The 16,028-nt window shown below is 38.3% G+C and overlaps 1 protein-coding gene across 2 annotated transcripts in view; it reads right to left on the reverse strand.

Moving 5' to 3' along the window:
- Positions 1 to 16,028, reverse strand: part of Egfr (epidermal growth factor receptor) — a 154,039-nt gene that overhangs the window by 70,927 nt on the left and 67,084 nt on the right. Inside the window, exon 2 of one of the 2 annotated variants that reach the window (XM_071716070.1) lies at positions 15,779 to 16,016. The exons of the other annotated variant lie outside the window; for it this stretch is intronic. The gene's annotated coding sequence lies outside the window, so the exon portion shown is untranslated. The remainder of the gene's footprint in view (positions 1 to 15,778; positions 16,017 to 16,028) is intronic. 2 annotated transcript variants of the gene reach the window in all.

Raw genomic sequence — 16,028 nt, forward strand, 5'->3', positions numbered from 1 at the left:
GAAATTCTTTGAGGGATCCGTCTCTGAGAATTGATTAATAATAATCCTGGGTAAACTTATTATTTAATATTAGGATTTGTGTGTCAAGACAGAAAAAAAGAGAAATATGCCAGGCCATTTCTCTACGTGAGATTCCCAAGATAATCTCTCGTTTACATCCATAAGCTACAGGCCTCCGATCAAATACATCGAGTCAGGTACTACAGGTTTGCGCAAAAGATGCGTGGTGAGGATAACGTGGTGCATTATTCTATTTTTTTCCCGTCTTTTTCCGACCCTATCTCCTTTTAAGGGCCCTGCACACAAAATTGCATAGGCTGCATATGCATAGCATAAGACCGCTAAACCAATGAGCATCTTATGTAAATTAATAGGGCGACTTTATGCTGGATGCTCATTGGTTTAGCGGTCTTATGCTACGCTTATACATTTGCGTTGGCCTTCACCGCTTCTATTGCTTTCTGTCACCCAACTTCTTTTTCCTCAACTACAAACACCAATTGTCTCTAGTGTATTGTCGCCGGCAACAAATATTGATCGCTATGTGGGATTTGCATTACATGCAAATACGACTGAAAGTCGTGACGAAAATGCAAGATTTCTCGATATGCGGCATCTTGTTGACACGAAATCGTGTCAACAAGATGCCGCATCATCGAGAAAATTTCCATTATCGTAAGAAGGGCTCTCTGGCTATCGAGATACGACTCTTATCGCAGAGAAATACGTAATCAATATTTGTGTTAACTTACGAGTTTTAATTGTTCTCAAATTAAAAGAATCTTTGAAAATTGTAAAACCATCTTAGGATAATTATTATAAATTAAAATTTTAATACAATGTAAATTATTATCATTTAATTTTGCATTTGAATATAACTTATATCTACAAAAAAGATAGTTTTAAAAATTAATACATATCCAACGATTTTCTTGCAAACAAAAAAGAAACGAGAAGGAAAGAAAATAAGAAAAATGATATGTCCTCTAATAGATAGTCGGTGCAATAGTTAATAACATGGAATTTAAGTTAGTGGGATCTTTCTGGTCGTCCTCTCTGCCACAACACATCCTACAAATGATCAATATTTGTGAAAAGGAACCGAAACAGTAAACACGGCGCCTCTTTCTAAAGTATGCCGATAGAAGGACGAAAACATCTGGAAGACACCCTTACGAAAGCATCGAGTAGGACGTCCCTCCGACCATTATCTGGATCGAGCTGGATAAAACTCCTAATAAATATTGCGGTTTCTTTATATCCAATATTTGTTAAGAGACTCTATAGAAGAGATCGAGTGGCATTTCCGTATCGTGATCGCGATATTGCACCTAATAAATCGACGCGACGGCAAGCTTGGATCGATGAACGCTTAATTGGCATTAAACGCGCTCATTAGTACGAATATCAACACGATAAAGTACGATTAAGAACGTGGCTGCCTTTTACGCTGGACTGCTACGAATAACGCATATTTTTCACTTGAGAAAATTGACATTCCGCGCGAGAAACTTCGGCAATATCATTGCGCGGAATTGCTGCAACTTGAATAAGCCTTTCGAGATAGTGCATCTTGTATTCCTCTTCAAATTATTCCGGTTGTTTCGTCGAGAGATTCTATGACTATTAATCATCTACGACACTAAATCAATAGTGATATATTTCAGAACGTATTCACATTAATGTAAGTCCCCAATCTGAAGCCGCTTTCCAACTAATAAAACTTGGCATCAATAACGTCTATAGAAACGCTAATGAAATCTGTGGATGATATGTGCATTCGCCCTAGCTACTTGATAGTGACTTCTTCAACTAAGCGTCATGGATAGAAAATTTAGCCAAAAGCATCTTTTTAACACGTTTCGGTATTTGCGCGACTGTCCGGTCAAGTTGCGTGTACCATCAATGGCAAAAAACAAAACGTGTTAAAAAGATGCTTTTGATTAAATTTTCTATCCATGACACTTAGTTGAAGAAGTGTAAAAACTATCTGTACTCAAAATATTAGACGGTTTGAGTGAAAAGTTCAGTGTGGGCCATCAGTGGTGGTAGCACGCGATTCAAAACGTGTTAATATTGCAGTTGAAAAATTGATATAAGAAAATGTAAATTGTATGATTACTACTATCTTTTCTCTTCAATAATATTAATGCTTATTTTCCGTAAAATTTTATCAATTAATATTAGAAAAAAACTAATAAGTTTTTAAAGTTATATACATAGAATTAAAAGTTGTCAGCGCTAATGTATCTCAGAGAGAGTAAAAAAATTTAAACAGTTATTTTTAACGTTAGCTTCCTCAAAAACGGTTCGCGAAACCGCTTTCTCACTATCGATCTTTTTTGCGATATCAAGCCAATTTCTTGACACATGCTCGGACATACGACACGGCATCATGGGGAGCTGCTTTTTGCTGCTCGAAGCCCGCGCGGTTTTAAAATCAGTAAGGAAGCTACTTTCAATCGACGACTACATCGAAAGAACGAATCAGGCTTCGTAATTTTTTGGGTATTAGCGCTGGCAAGAATCGTGATGCGATCATCAATATGTCAGCAGATTTATCTCGCTCAACCGAGAAACCTTAACTTTTGATTCGGTGCTGTCGATAAGTTGGCAATTAACTACCAATAGAATCATGATTTCATGGCGGTTCTTTTTCACAAATCAATTATTCGCAGGCGCGGAACGTGCTAGACTTGAAGAAAGTTCACGGTAAATTAAGATATTTCACGATTATAAATAAACATTTAAAATTTCCATTTTTTTAGGACGACTTGACAATAAATTTTGATTACTTTTGTTATTCTTTGTGGAAAGCAATTTAAATATATCTTACGCTTAATTTTTACATAATAAATTGAATAATAATTCGAGTAAAAATCAAGTGATAATTTATATATTAAATAAATAATTATTCCAGGCAATAAACAAACAGTGATTGATTCTTCAAACAGTTATTCGTGAAAAAGAAAAATTTATGAACCTTAATCTATCATTAAATTGGTTTCTGCCTCTAATATCATCCTTTTTCTTGAACATTCGGCTCAGTACGTCGAATATCGAGACAGGTGAACAACCCTGCGACGCGTATTTATCCGAAAGGAGCTTAGATCGCGCGTGCCGTGTCGCGTTCGCCATGTTCTTCCTCGGTGCAGCAGCTGACTTTTCAGGAACGTCACACTCCAGATCCTCGAAGACTCTCGGCACTTTGTAGTGAGTGACGAAGAGAGGAACGGAGGGTAACATCACCGTCGCGTGTTTACTTCTTCTGTAACCGGTTTCTCCTCCCCTCATCCCTCGCTCCTTCGCCCCCGCCGGACCGATGCGTCGCCTCTCTCCCTCTCTCTCTCTCTCTCTCTCTTCCTTCAGTGTTAGCTTCGTGCTGGACGAAGGAATCTTCCTTCTCCCTCCACATCACTCTTTCTCGTGTCTTCCTACTCGTCGAAGCCTACGATCTTTTCTCCCACCTCCTTCACTCCTTTCTCCCGTCCGTCCTCTCTTATCGTCTTGTCACGTTCTCCTCTCGGCACCGCGGTATTCAAATGACCTCGGATGATGAATATGGCCGTCTCTCTCGTGCCATCGGTCCGCTACGGTAATTGCCGCCGTTTCTGTCCTTATCTGCGCCCGCGGTGCGTATGGTTCTCCGCCGTGCACGCACGCATGCACGCACGCACGCACGCACGTATGCACGATCTCGCACGCATGCACGTATGCATTCGCAGATTGGCTGCATCATTACGTTTCACCCGTCTGCGCGTGCGGTACCTCGTACCTTGGTACCTCGTAGCTCTTATCCCTGAGAATTTCGTAAAGAGAGCGCGGATAAATCGCGCGGGAACCCTGCACAAGGCCCTTCTTCTCCGCCTCCTTCTCTTTTAAGGCACCGCGGGGTTCTTTTCGGGCGGTCGGAGGTGCGAGAATACCGAGAAGTCGAACCTCGTAGATTATCTTGGCGCATTGGTCTCAGGATACAGCACGGTCAAAATTCGACCGGTATTCCAAGGAGTGTGCGTTTCTCGAGAGATTTTCAATTAACTTTTTAGTGTAATTTATTTGTTTTAAATTAAAATACGTAACTAAACTCAAGCAAATAAAAAATTTATTTAAAAGAGAATTGTTTGCATCCGAAAAATTATGTCTGAAGCTAAAAGAGTTAACCTTGTTCACATTATTTTAAACCGAACAAATAATTGTATAGTAACAAGTAATTTTGCTACGAGCCGCGTACTGTTCTCACAGTGGCATTTTTAAAGGAAGATTCACCGGACCGTTTGACTAAATGCCATACATCGTTCAGTTGACCTTTACATCTGGAAGAACCACCAGTGTGGATTACCGGGTTGCAACGAACGTCGATATCGTCGCGGTACATCGGCATTTCTAACTCTCGATTGCATTCCCACGCCGCGAATTGCACGAATGCCGCGGATGGTCCGCCAACTTGGCTCCGGCATTCACGATCGTTGTTGCACTCGGTATTGTGCATGCCGGCGAACCGCCGCGCCGCGCCGCGCCGAGGAACCAGTTGAGCGAATGCATTTCTAATCAGCAGTAACTCGCGTGCTCGTGCGGCTTACTGCATCGCGCATTAGGCGAAACACGAAGGCGCGTTCTTTGCCATCCTATCGTACGAGATCGAAGAATTCCATGTCCGATTGTTAACAGTTAAAGTGTTCAGAAGATGCAACGCTGTTAATTGCTTGTTTCGGCAAGATGGAGAAAGATTTTCCATGATTAATATTAAATATGTATATGTTTATGTTATTATTTTTGAAATTTTCTTTTAGAAATTATTAACATCATTTTCAAATAATGTCGACACAGTGTATAACAATGATGTGTTATTCATATTAATACATGTATACTAATAAATCTGTGAAGAAAATATTATAAAAACTATAAAATTACGATAATAAATTTAATTGTCGAACGCTCGATGAAACGATGGCTCAAACGATCAATGCTTAATAGTATCATATAAATTTAGAGTCAACCTGTACCTACATGAGTAGCTACAGGGCGAACAGCGATCATATCCATAAAGTTCCCGTGATACCTTCGTGCACAGCATGTCAAATAACAACGCCTATTAGTACCCTATCGGTCATTATGAGTCGTTTGTTGAATACGCGTAGTATTTGTAGATGTGAAGGATCCAAATATTAAAACTTTTTTCTTTAAGCAACAATTAGTCTGATTCTAGCAAATCAAACATTTTTTAAAGAAAATATAGAGAATATTAAGAATAAATACTTATTATGTTATTCTTCAACATCTAATTGTTCGAAAAGTTAGATTCTTTGATAAAGTACAGACGGAGATTTCTTTTAGTAATTGGCCATAATCTATCGCAATCATTCTGATTTTTGTCTGATTCCAAATTGATTCGATACTAGGTAGCTCTTAGCAATGAGCAATTAGCTTTGAGCAACTTCGAGGATAAGCAGCAGTCTCGATTCTGAACTTTAGAATTCAGACTCACAACAGTCATGACCTGGCTTTGTGCCAGTTTTAGTTGATGCATGCACGTCGTATTTCCTATGTTATGTCACGGCCACGTGAACCCTGTCATTGCTACCGCGTTACAGCGGCCTAACGGGTGCTAATCGACGGACACGGTAGGAGACACTCGCCGCGCGACGACGAGGATCGCTATTATGTCAGGAATCGCTGACTCAACGCGAGAGGTGCCTATAGCCGAGCGGTGTCTAGCCGAGATCGCCTACACTCGGGTCTCGGTTCTGTTGCCGTTACATAGGCGTGCAATCGGCATACAATCGGGAACGCGTCGGATTAGGCAATACTCGCCATTTTACAATTGTCTCTCTGCCACATGTGGCACTCATTCTCACCGAGCGCGGGATTTCGACATACCGGTTACCACCAACGTATCTCTCACGATCAACCGTTAATAGGGTAGTGGAGACGGGAAAAGGGACGGAAGTTCGAAGGGGTTACTTTAATGAAATTGACAAACGTTTAAGCGATATATATTAGCCAACGTGTCAAACGAGAGCGCTAAATAAGATTTATCGCTCGCAATTGCGAGGGAAATTTAGTGAAATAGGAACGTCTAAGAGTCATGCTATGCCCTTTATACGGCTGCGTGGTTATTTATTGCCTCACTGGTTGTTAATTTGATAATTTGAGCTGTTGCATGTGAGCCGCACCCAATGTGATTAACTCCCTCTACTTTTATAAAATTGTGACAATTGAATAAAGCACGTTTAATAGAAGTGTATCATTAACAGCGTTCCTCTCGTCATAATTATATCTTACGATATAAACTAATATAAATTCGATATAAACTAATGTGAGTAACAAATTATTAAATTTTGGAAAGAATGATACGCCAATATTTATACTACGTATGGAATTATATTATGAAAACTATGTCTACGTAGTGAGTTCGGTATGGTGCATGTATGAAACTTGACCGCTTCACCGACTGCCGCATCCAATTTATATAGATCGTATTATTTTCTCGTATGCTCGCAACTATCGTCGCGGGGAGATCCATCATGTAACAATACGATCGGCGATCGCGTTCGCCGACAATAATAATCCTTGCGGGACACCACGGCGAGGATAAAATTCCTGACAGAGCGACTCGTAAAGATCGACCTCTCGAAACGGAATCAGCGATACCATAAAGCAGGGGCACGCCGCGCGCCGTGCCGTGTCGATATCGGTCCCCCCGGTGTTTACGTTTTACACACCCGTGCACGTATCCCAGGCGAAAGTGTGCGCACCCACACGACCGCGGAGATATGTCGTGTGCACGAATATATAAGCGGCGACGGCATGCACGCACGTGGAACGGGCAAATATATATGGAGAACGATAGGCGATATAAAGTGGTAATGTCGCGAGTACCGTGAAACATAGCTGATTGGGCGGGTTTAGCCGCGCCTTATCGCCGGTTGCTTGCCGTATACCTATCCACCGGATAAAGCACGTCGTACGTACAGGGTGATCAAGCCGATGCGATGGTATGCCTTAAATAATGCACATATGTACATTAGTTTTTTTTATCTGTTACCTGTTACCTGATACTGTATAAGATACTCAGACGATTTCATATACGCTATAAAAATTTTTCATTATTCTGATTTCCTTCTTATTTTTTGAAAAATACAATAAAGTAATATTATTAGTATTACTAAATAAAAAAAATCTGCAAAACACCAACATTAATCCTAAAAGTTAATGCTATTTTCGATACGATATGATAATAAAGAAATGATAATAAATTGAATCATCACGTAATTATCTTTTAAATAATACTAAAATACCTAGAAGTATTTGTTAAATAAAGTTTATGAAAAACTTTTAGTAATATTTACAAAAAATACAAGATAATGCTATCAAATCACTACCATAAAATTTTTATTGCGAAAAAATTGTCTCAAAATGTTAAAATGTGTTTTCCTGAATTGATGAATATTTGTGCATTATTTATTAATCATAGCAATATAAAAAAGAATAATTTAATTTAATTATTTAATAAGATGTATTTTAAAACATTCATCGCTATATCGTTCGCTGTCTTTGCTATAGAGGAATGTTTCGCTATGGATCTTAGATCACCCGATATATACGCTCGTGCGCGGCCATATACACGCGATTACGCGAACATACATCCTCTCCATCACTCTTGCAATGTTTCTTTCCCTCGTCGTTTTCCCTCGCGAGTCTATCCGCACGGTTGGTCTGCAAGCGACTTCATCATCGTTGCAGTTCATGAAACGAATATCTCGCACGCGCTATCTCGTATAGGAAGATGAAGCGAATTGCAGAAGCTGACCATAGGCGTCATCAGAATTCTTCTTAGGAACTTGTTCGCAACTAAATTTCTAGTTCAATAATTATCTTAATTTACTTTGAAGAGAATATAATAAAACCGTCACTAAAGTAGAAACTAAACTAACAATACGTTTAAAAATCCAATTTTCTATTTAAAAATTTATAGGAGCAAATACGAGGGTGGGTCAATATATTCGCGGAATGGCGGGGTTAGAGAGAGGCTAATGTAAGCGGATATTAAAGTGTAACTTATTGTACTTATAAATACGAGAAACCATCAAAATCTGATCAGTTCAGTGCGAAATATATATATAGGTATCCGACGAAGACACTTTGCACGTCGACTACCACCACTAATCGAGTACCGTTATCAAATTTCTCCAAACAATGTAGCTTCGAATTGTTATATCACCCACCGTCCAGTCCAGATTTGATCCAGTGACTATTTTCTTTTTCCAAATATGAAAGATCTTCAAGAAAAAGAAATTGGTGGCGATGAAGAAGTCAAATCGGTAATTTCTGTGCATTTCGAGAGATAAAAATTACTTTTTTGATGTTTTAAACAAACTTATTGCCAGATGTAACAAGTGTATTACAGTTAGGGGAGAATGTTGAAAAAGAAAAATAATATTATAGAAGTTTTTTTTGTTTTCTTTCACGATATCCATGTATAGTCGCCCATGAACGATGGTCTATCGTGAATGCATTACGGACGTACGCGAGAAAATGTCTATCATGAATATGCGTTCTCCGACACGGAATAAAATTAGATTACATGTGGAGGAATGCAACGATATGGGAAACTCTCCAGCTATGGTTTTTACGAGCGTGATAAAATTATAGAGAAATGATAAATGTTCAGCGTTCCTTCGACGACGTTCGAGATGCACATCAATATTTAATCGTGATAAAACGTGTCGCCAAGATAACGATGGAGTTGGCTTAATCACAGACGCAATGCTTTTCAACTTGTTGTCACTGAAATATGTATCGGTCACGATGATTTATTTTAGTTGCCTTTCCCGTAGAACGTTTGATTTCTAATCGTGCGATAAGACAGCATAAAAATAAATAATACTACGAGATATTTTAAAGATATCTAAAGATCCAAGGTATTTTTTATCTAAGTCTTTATTTGTAAAATATTTATGTCAACTGGTAAGCTATAAGAAATTATTGACACAAAAATAGTTATTTTGTAATTTAAATAATGATAAGTAAAATCTTTCACTATCAAAACCAGAAAATGTATATTATAATATGTATATGTGTATTAAATATAAAATCTGTATAAGTACTACTAGGATACGAAAGTTTATATGTAAGACTTTATAGTGAGATTTTCCAGACGTTAGAATACGATATCTAATATGTCGTTGCTTAATTTAAAAAAAAAACAAAGATTTAATTTATTTTATTTACTATTGGCGTTGTTAAATAAACGTATCTTGGAATTTCATTTCATCATAGAACTTCACTACTTTCTTAGTGCTTTATTAATTGTATTTCATAAATTAAGATGGAATGCGCCACGACAATAAAGTTTCTCTCGTTTCTCGCTTCGGGAGAATGATTAATTTAATATCATGTACTTATACCCGTTCCTTAAATTTTTCGTAATTACGGTGATAATTTAAAACGCACATCGTCACATGTGTACACTGCGTGTAACGATTTACATTGCACTTTACCGGAATAATGTTGTAGTATACCTGGCGATAACATAACTGCGCGCAATTCGATTATCTGCAACGGTTATTGCATTCGTATCGCGTGTTGCACCAATCGCAGTTCTTGTTGGACGACGCTTTATCGCGGGCGTTATCAATATTTCCAGCCATATGTTCAAATCAAATATTGCGAATCGTTGTTCCTTCCTGATATCACGCGTTCGCTCCCGTTTGCAATTGGTGCTATGCTTCCCTACGTTTGTAAACCGAATACTATAAACTGAAATTTGATCAAGTGTACTACTCAAGAAAGATTATGGAATTACGTCGTTCTTACCTCAAGACGCGAGTTTGCATTTTTTTATTCTAATTAATATAAATATCTTTTTAAAGTTTCGAACTAACGTTCATTCCAATTACACATTTCAACATTATTTAATTATTCCTGTGAACTTTATTCGGTTTAATGTCTCAAGATTACGGTTATCGCATTCCTTCAACCGCATATAATTACTTGGATATTTATATTTATTCAATAATTAGTAACTAATTGCAAATAATGAATTGCAGAAGCATTCCATATGTCTTTGTTAAGTATGAAACTGACAAGATTATACTAGAAATATCGAGAACGTGTTTGAAATGCCGAAGTTGCGATAACAAAGACTTCGGTGAACGGTATCAGGTATAAAGATGGAATTTGGAAAAATTCCGGATACAGCGATGCCAGTCGTAACTTCAGCAATGGAATGTCAACATATAGCACTACCGTCATACGTATAGGAATAATAGCGACTGCTTTACGAGTAGCGGCGTAACAGTATCGGAGCTCGGTATAGCTCGATCCCCATGCAGTGGTGAGATCGTCATACGCGAGAAAATGGACGCTATGGCGAGCCATCGAATATGAACGTGTATATATGCTTATATGCATACCCATGTGCCGCGCCAGATGAAAAAAAACAAACAAATATACCGTGATCGCTTAACCATGGCTGTCTACAGTGACTTTTGTTGGGGGGGAGGTTCCCGTCGCGAGTCACGTGTTCAAATATTATATAAGCCTTCTCGTAAACACGGAGGGCATATGCGACGAATTGACCGAGGAACGATACAACCTGATGATGAATACGCTCCCGTATTTTCGAACCGTTAATATATCCCGTCGGCGGCTTAACGAGAGACCGCATATATTTTAATGTAATTACAGTTCTTAAAGCGATAACTGATAATGACAGTCGCGTCACGTGCGTACGCGTGTAGAAATTTAGCCGGGGGACGGAAGACGCCACACGATCGGACAGCTCTCATTTCACGGGACGTTTCCAGCATCGTTATTATCTTAATGAAGTGCCTTTGTTTACAGGGTGTTTATCCTGATAATTATAATCGTGCACGCAATAGGGGAAAAAAGTTTGCGCATGCAAAGCGTGTTCAATCTACTGCGGTTGCGGTGGCACGAGCGATACGTGAGACTCATGTGAGCACGGTGTTAAGTGATTTCGTAGAATTTGAAATTTAATCCGCCGAATACACATTACCATACCTTTGAAATGTTAAATATGTGTCAGATGACAAAAGAGAGCCTTAAAAATATTACACAAATTTTTCATACACAAAGGTACTACTCATATATTTAATTCATACAATTCGCAATATTTTTAGCAGTTTTTTTGAACATTTTTACGTCATTATGTAAATGTAAACTGTAATTAATATTAATAATTAACTAATTATTATTACTTGACACTTTTTTGATCACTGTAATAATTATTACTTTTTAACGAAAGATAGATTTTCTAAATTTTAATATAATTTAGAAAAATTTGCACTTATACATTTATTTTCCACCTTATTATTTATGTAATATATTTATGTATCATACAACCGTTACATCAACGTAATCTATTTAGCATTATTACATTATTATTTCGTTAGTAATCGAGACAGCACAAGGAGGCCTGCGCGTGCTGTCCAATCGACACAAGATTTGTAGCGTGGGATCCGGTGTCTTTTGAATGCTGATTTGCATGACTGCATCAGTCGCGCGTTATTATCCTATCGAGTTACGTATCCTTACACACTGAAGTTACCTCCGCCGTGCGCGACATAGGGATCCCTGACCAGACATTAAAATTGCAAATTGTGTACAAGAGTGATGAGAGATCACGCCAGCTCGACGTTGCTCGTCTTACTACGTTTTATTTATCGTTTATTATGAAGAGGTTGGATGAAAAATAATGAAACGTGACACTCTCACAATCAGTATCCACGACAGTTAATTCCTGATGGCAAACAGTGCCAAAAGTGTTAATGTGAATGTTACATAATCACATTATCTTGCAAAGCATAGGTATACGATTCTTTCTGCTTTGTTTTATAATTTGTTAGTGTTAATACCGTGTCTATATGGAGTTTGACTCATGGTGCGTACTCAGTGCAAATTAAAGCCGTCGTACACAAATTAACGTAAAGTGTATGTTAATATAAACGGGTTAAATCACGAAATCCTCAATATTCTTTACTGTACTATTTGGTAAAATATGTATTGGGTATTTTATCAGTCGCGAAATATTTGCATTTTACTTTAAATATTAGAGATTAAATCAGTGTACAACGGCTTTAATGTGCACTGAGTGCACACTAGTTTTGCCAATAAAAAACGCTATCAGAAGAAGTCATTTTTTCTAATTTTTAATATATCTTTCTAACTAACCCTTAAACTTAGCTCTTGTAAAAATAAAATCTATTTGAAATTAATTAAAAAATATAGTTTCGTTATTTATTTATATCCCTGAAATTTAGTTTATGAAAAGAATCTTAATTTTTTAACCGTTCTAATTATTCAAGAATTATTCGTGTCTGGATATTTTTATTTAACAAAAAAAATTTTTAATTGTCCGAAGAATTCGCTACTAAGAGTTAACGCAATACTAGCGGGACATCACGTATTAGTTATCCTAACAACATTCCCGAGGTAATGTGCGAATCGTAAAAATCTACGTGTATATCGCGTCGCGGAAAACAAAGTCGCGAGATGTTTTCGCGCCGTCCGGTTTCATTCCCAGTAAGGAACGTCTCTTTCCGCTTCTTCCGATGAAACGCGACGCGTGCTCGCACTGTCCGCGCTTTCGCACGTCGCGCCTGTCAGAGGTGCCCGTTTCCAGGCGAGCGCCTTTTAGCGGGCGACGGCTAATCTTCGCGCTTCGCAGACCGCACGGACTTCGACAGTCGGCAGCATTGTTAGCTCTCGAGCACGACGATAATTACCAAGCTCTCCGTAACGGTTCGCGGTAAGAGGCGGGTGCGAGCTATCGCGTCTCTCGGCAAAGATTTCAGCCGCCTTTCTTCCGCCGAAAGAGCCTATAGCCTCGGCGCAATGCCGTTCTCGGTAAACGTTCTCCGTTCCTTCGCGATTCTTCTTTTTCCCTTCCTTCCCGTTCCACCTGCGCTAGGTGTCTAGCACCTAGTTTGCGTGCCGATTCGCACCTTCGTCGGCAACGTTCCCGGAAAGCGGTGAAACCTCGGCCGGTCGGTACCGAGCGAGCAAGGACATCGCAGCGAGGAAGAGGAATGACCTCGATTTATTACATTCGACGTTCGACGACGCCTCTGGGGTTTCGTGCCCGCGGGCTAGCACTCAGAAGGCGAAATCAACCGCTCATATAATGTATACGGCGACCGGATGGATATTCATAAAAAACGGTGAAAGGAGAGATGCCGTGTATCACAAAGATAACTCTGTGATAATTAACATGCTAATTAATGCGATATTTTAAAAGCATCGAGGATAATAGAGATTACCAGGTAATGTACAACGTTGACGCAGCACATATTTAGAGTTAAATTCAACTGCTGGATTTTGAACTTTATCTGATATTAAGATCATATCTAATTATATATTAATATCGCACTCTGCCCTCATAAATGATAAAGGATTAAGCGTACAACTAGTTATTTTCAATCGGATACATAGGAAATAATGTTTTATGTTTTATCACGTTAAGTATCTCTAAAGTGTATCGATTATTATCTCTATAATTATTTTTCCTTTCTCAAAGATATGGAAGACGTTTTATAGCCTCCATTTCATGTATCATGATTTTGAGGATCTCAAAAAGGATCTCTATATTACAAATGTAGCGATAAAAATATCGAGGAGAATGTACTAACAAAAATGTTATATGTTCCAAACTATTACATAACTTGAGTAAGAATACGCAATAAAACAGGTTCACGGGGGTATACTGCTGTTGCTTCAAGCGATCGAGATCTTATAAAATTATCGGCGCATTCGACGCTTAATCGTCCGCCGGCGCGATAAATTATCATTCGTTATTATAGGTCGTTAATTACGATAAATCGCCGCAGGTGCCGCGATTTTCTTTGCTTGGCGCGCGCCGAGAGGGAGACGCGGGTGCGATAGAGTGCGAATTAGACTGGACGGAAGGGGTCTTCGTAGCCCGTAGGGGTTCACATTTCGAGAGGGAAGAGATCGACGGGGCCGGAATCTCTCTCTCGCGGATAATAACGATCATTTCCAGTCGAGACGATCATTCCGCGGTTCGTCCATCCCGCCTTATCGCATAACGGCGAGCGAGAGTACGAGAGGCAGGAGGAACGAGAAGTAACGAAACTTGCAGCAGCCGGCCATTATCGTCTACCTGAGCTATTAGCCGAAGGAGCTTTCAAGCCGGACGATAATAAAACAGCATCTGATTGGTATCCGCCGTTATTACACCACGAGGTATGTAAGCGCGGGTACGTAGATATTCGCGTGGACGAGTCGTCTCGAATAAAACGCAAATAAAAGAAACAACGTTGCTGAAATATTCCCGTCAGCTATCTATTAATGCTTGCCCTTCTCGCTCCTCATCTCTCTTCATTTCTGCGATTGCAACTCGACCTTCGGAAGATGATGCATCGGGCATAACCGATCAAATGCATTAAAATCTGTATACACGCTATATGTTCCTGATATCGCGCGTCCCACCCTGATTATTCATACTGCCTTTGGTAAATAATTCGAACTCTATCTCGTCTCAGTAAATATTTGACCAAATGTCATCCTTTTCGACAGAATTTTTCGATTTATTCGATAAGCAATCAAACCTAAAATATGAGTTTTAAAATATAATTTATATACATGTAAAATTAAGTGAAAAAAAAATCTTTATTTATATCCTTAAGTTTTCCACATCTATTCGTTCGTTAAATTCCATTAGTTCTCAACCGTTATAACTTACAAAAGTTTTGATTATTTTGGCGTTATTTTTATAATTTGGTGTTTAGTATTTGCAATTGAGAAAAAACCCGATATATTATTCACAATTATGTTTAATTATTTAATATAAATCATAAACACAAGTATATCGATGTTAAATGTAAAACAATAGCATAAGAAAAGACGGAATTTATCGGATAAAAATCTCCGGATATTGATCCCATAATTCATTAATTATCTTTGCGTTTTGTATCAATTTAAATAAATTTAATAAAAGCTCTTGTATGACTCACATATACATATAGGTATGTGCTAATATACAAAAATCAAAATAATTCTAATTTCATATGATTTTTATCATCTTTATGTACACAAGATCGGCTCTGTCCGATTAATGTAAGTAGATAAGATAAATATATTAAAGTTAGATTAGCTTTTGAAATATAATATAGACTATCTATTCTTCATTATCATTGATATGTTTTCACACATACGCGATATTACTTTATATATTTATAAACATATTGTATAAACATATAGTATCTTATTCTCTTTGTAAATAAAAGGGGAGATTGAAAAACATAATTACACAACCGACAAGATATCGTGACATCGGAGTCATCGACATTTCATGATCGTAAATCAGTAAACGGTGAATGCAATGGTGAATGCAATGATGCCGGACCTATTGCATGCTGCTAGAAATGTCTCGAAACGAGGTCGGTTGAGCGAACTCGATAAATTATAAGAGATCAGGAAGAACAAGAAGCAAAATTGAACTCTCATTAACGGAAGTTTATGAGAGGAATCATTAATCAATAAATATAGGAAGTATTATAGTTTTTCCCAGTAATTTTTTTCCAGAGTAGAAGGTTTATCGTGTACGATATGATAAACGTATTATACACACGCACACACACGCACACAAAATATAGCATATAAAATATACGAAATCGATTAAACTGTGTAAACAGGTCATACCTGTTTAAAATTTATATGTAAAATTTGCATTTGTGCGTTGCGTTATGTTCTTCAACAATGTTACGCAAAAAAATAAAAAGTAATAATTACTCACCGGCTGGCCATTATTCATCTCCAGATATTCGGTCGATGAGCACCAATCATGTACAAAGCTCGAACGTGTTTCCTGTCCAATAGTCTCCGGCACCAACTCTGCGAACAAATTGCATCCCTGCCACGCATGACGTGCCACGCAGGACCCACAGGCGGCGAACGTGTGTCGCGAGTAAAGTGTTCCAAATTGTTCCTTCGGGGTGACATTATGGTCGTCAAGGGCGATAGCGAGATATTGGCTGTAACGTTCG

This window comes from Temnothorax nylanderi, unplaced genomic scaffold (genome assembly GCF_030848795.1).
Source record: "Temnothorax nylanderi isolate EJ_2023f unplaced genomic scaffold, tnyl_v1.0 TNYL_tig0175_pilon, whole genome shotgun sequence".
NCBI lineage: Eukaryota > Metazoa > Arthropoda > Insecta > Hymenoptera > Formicidae > Temnothorax > Temnothorax nylanderi.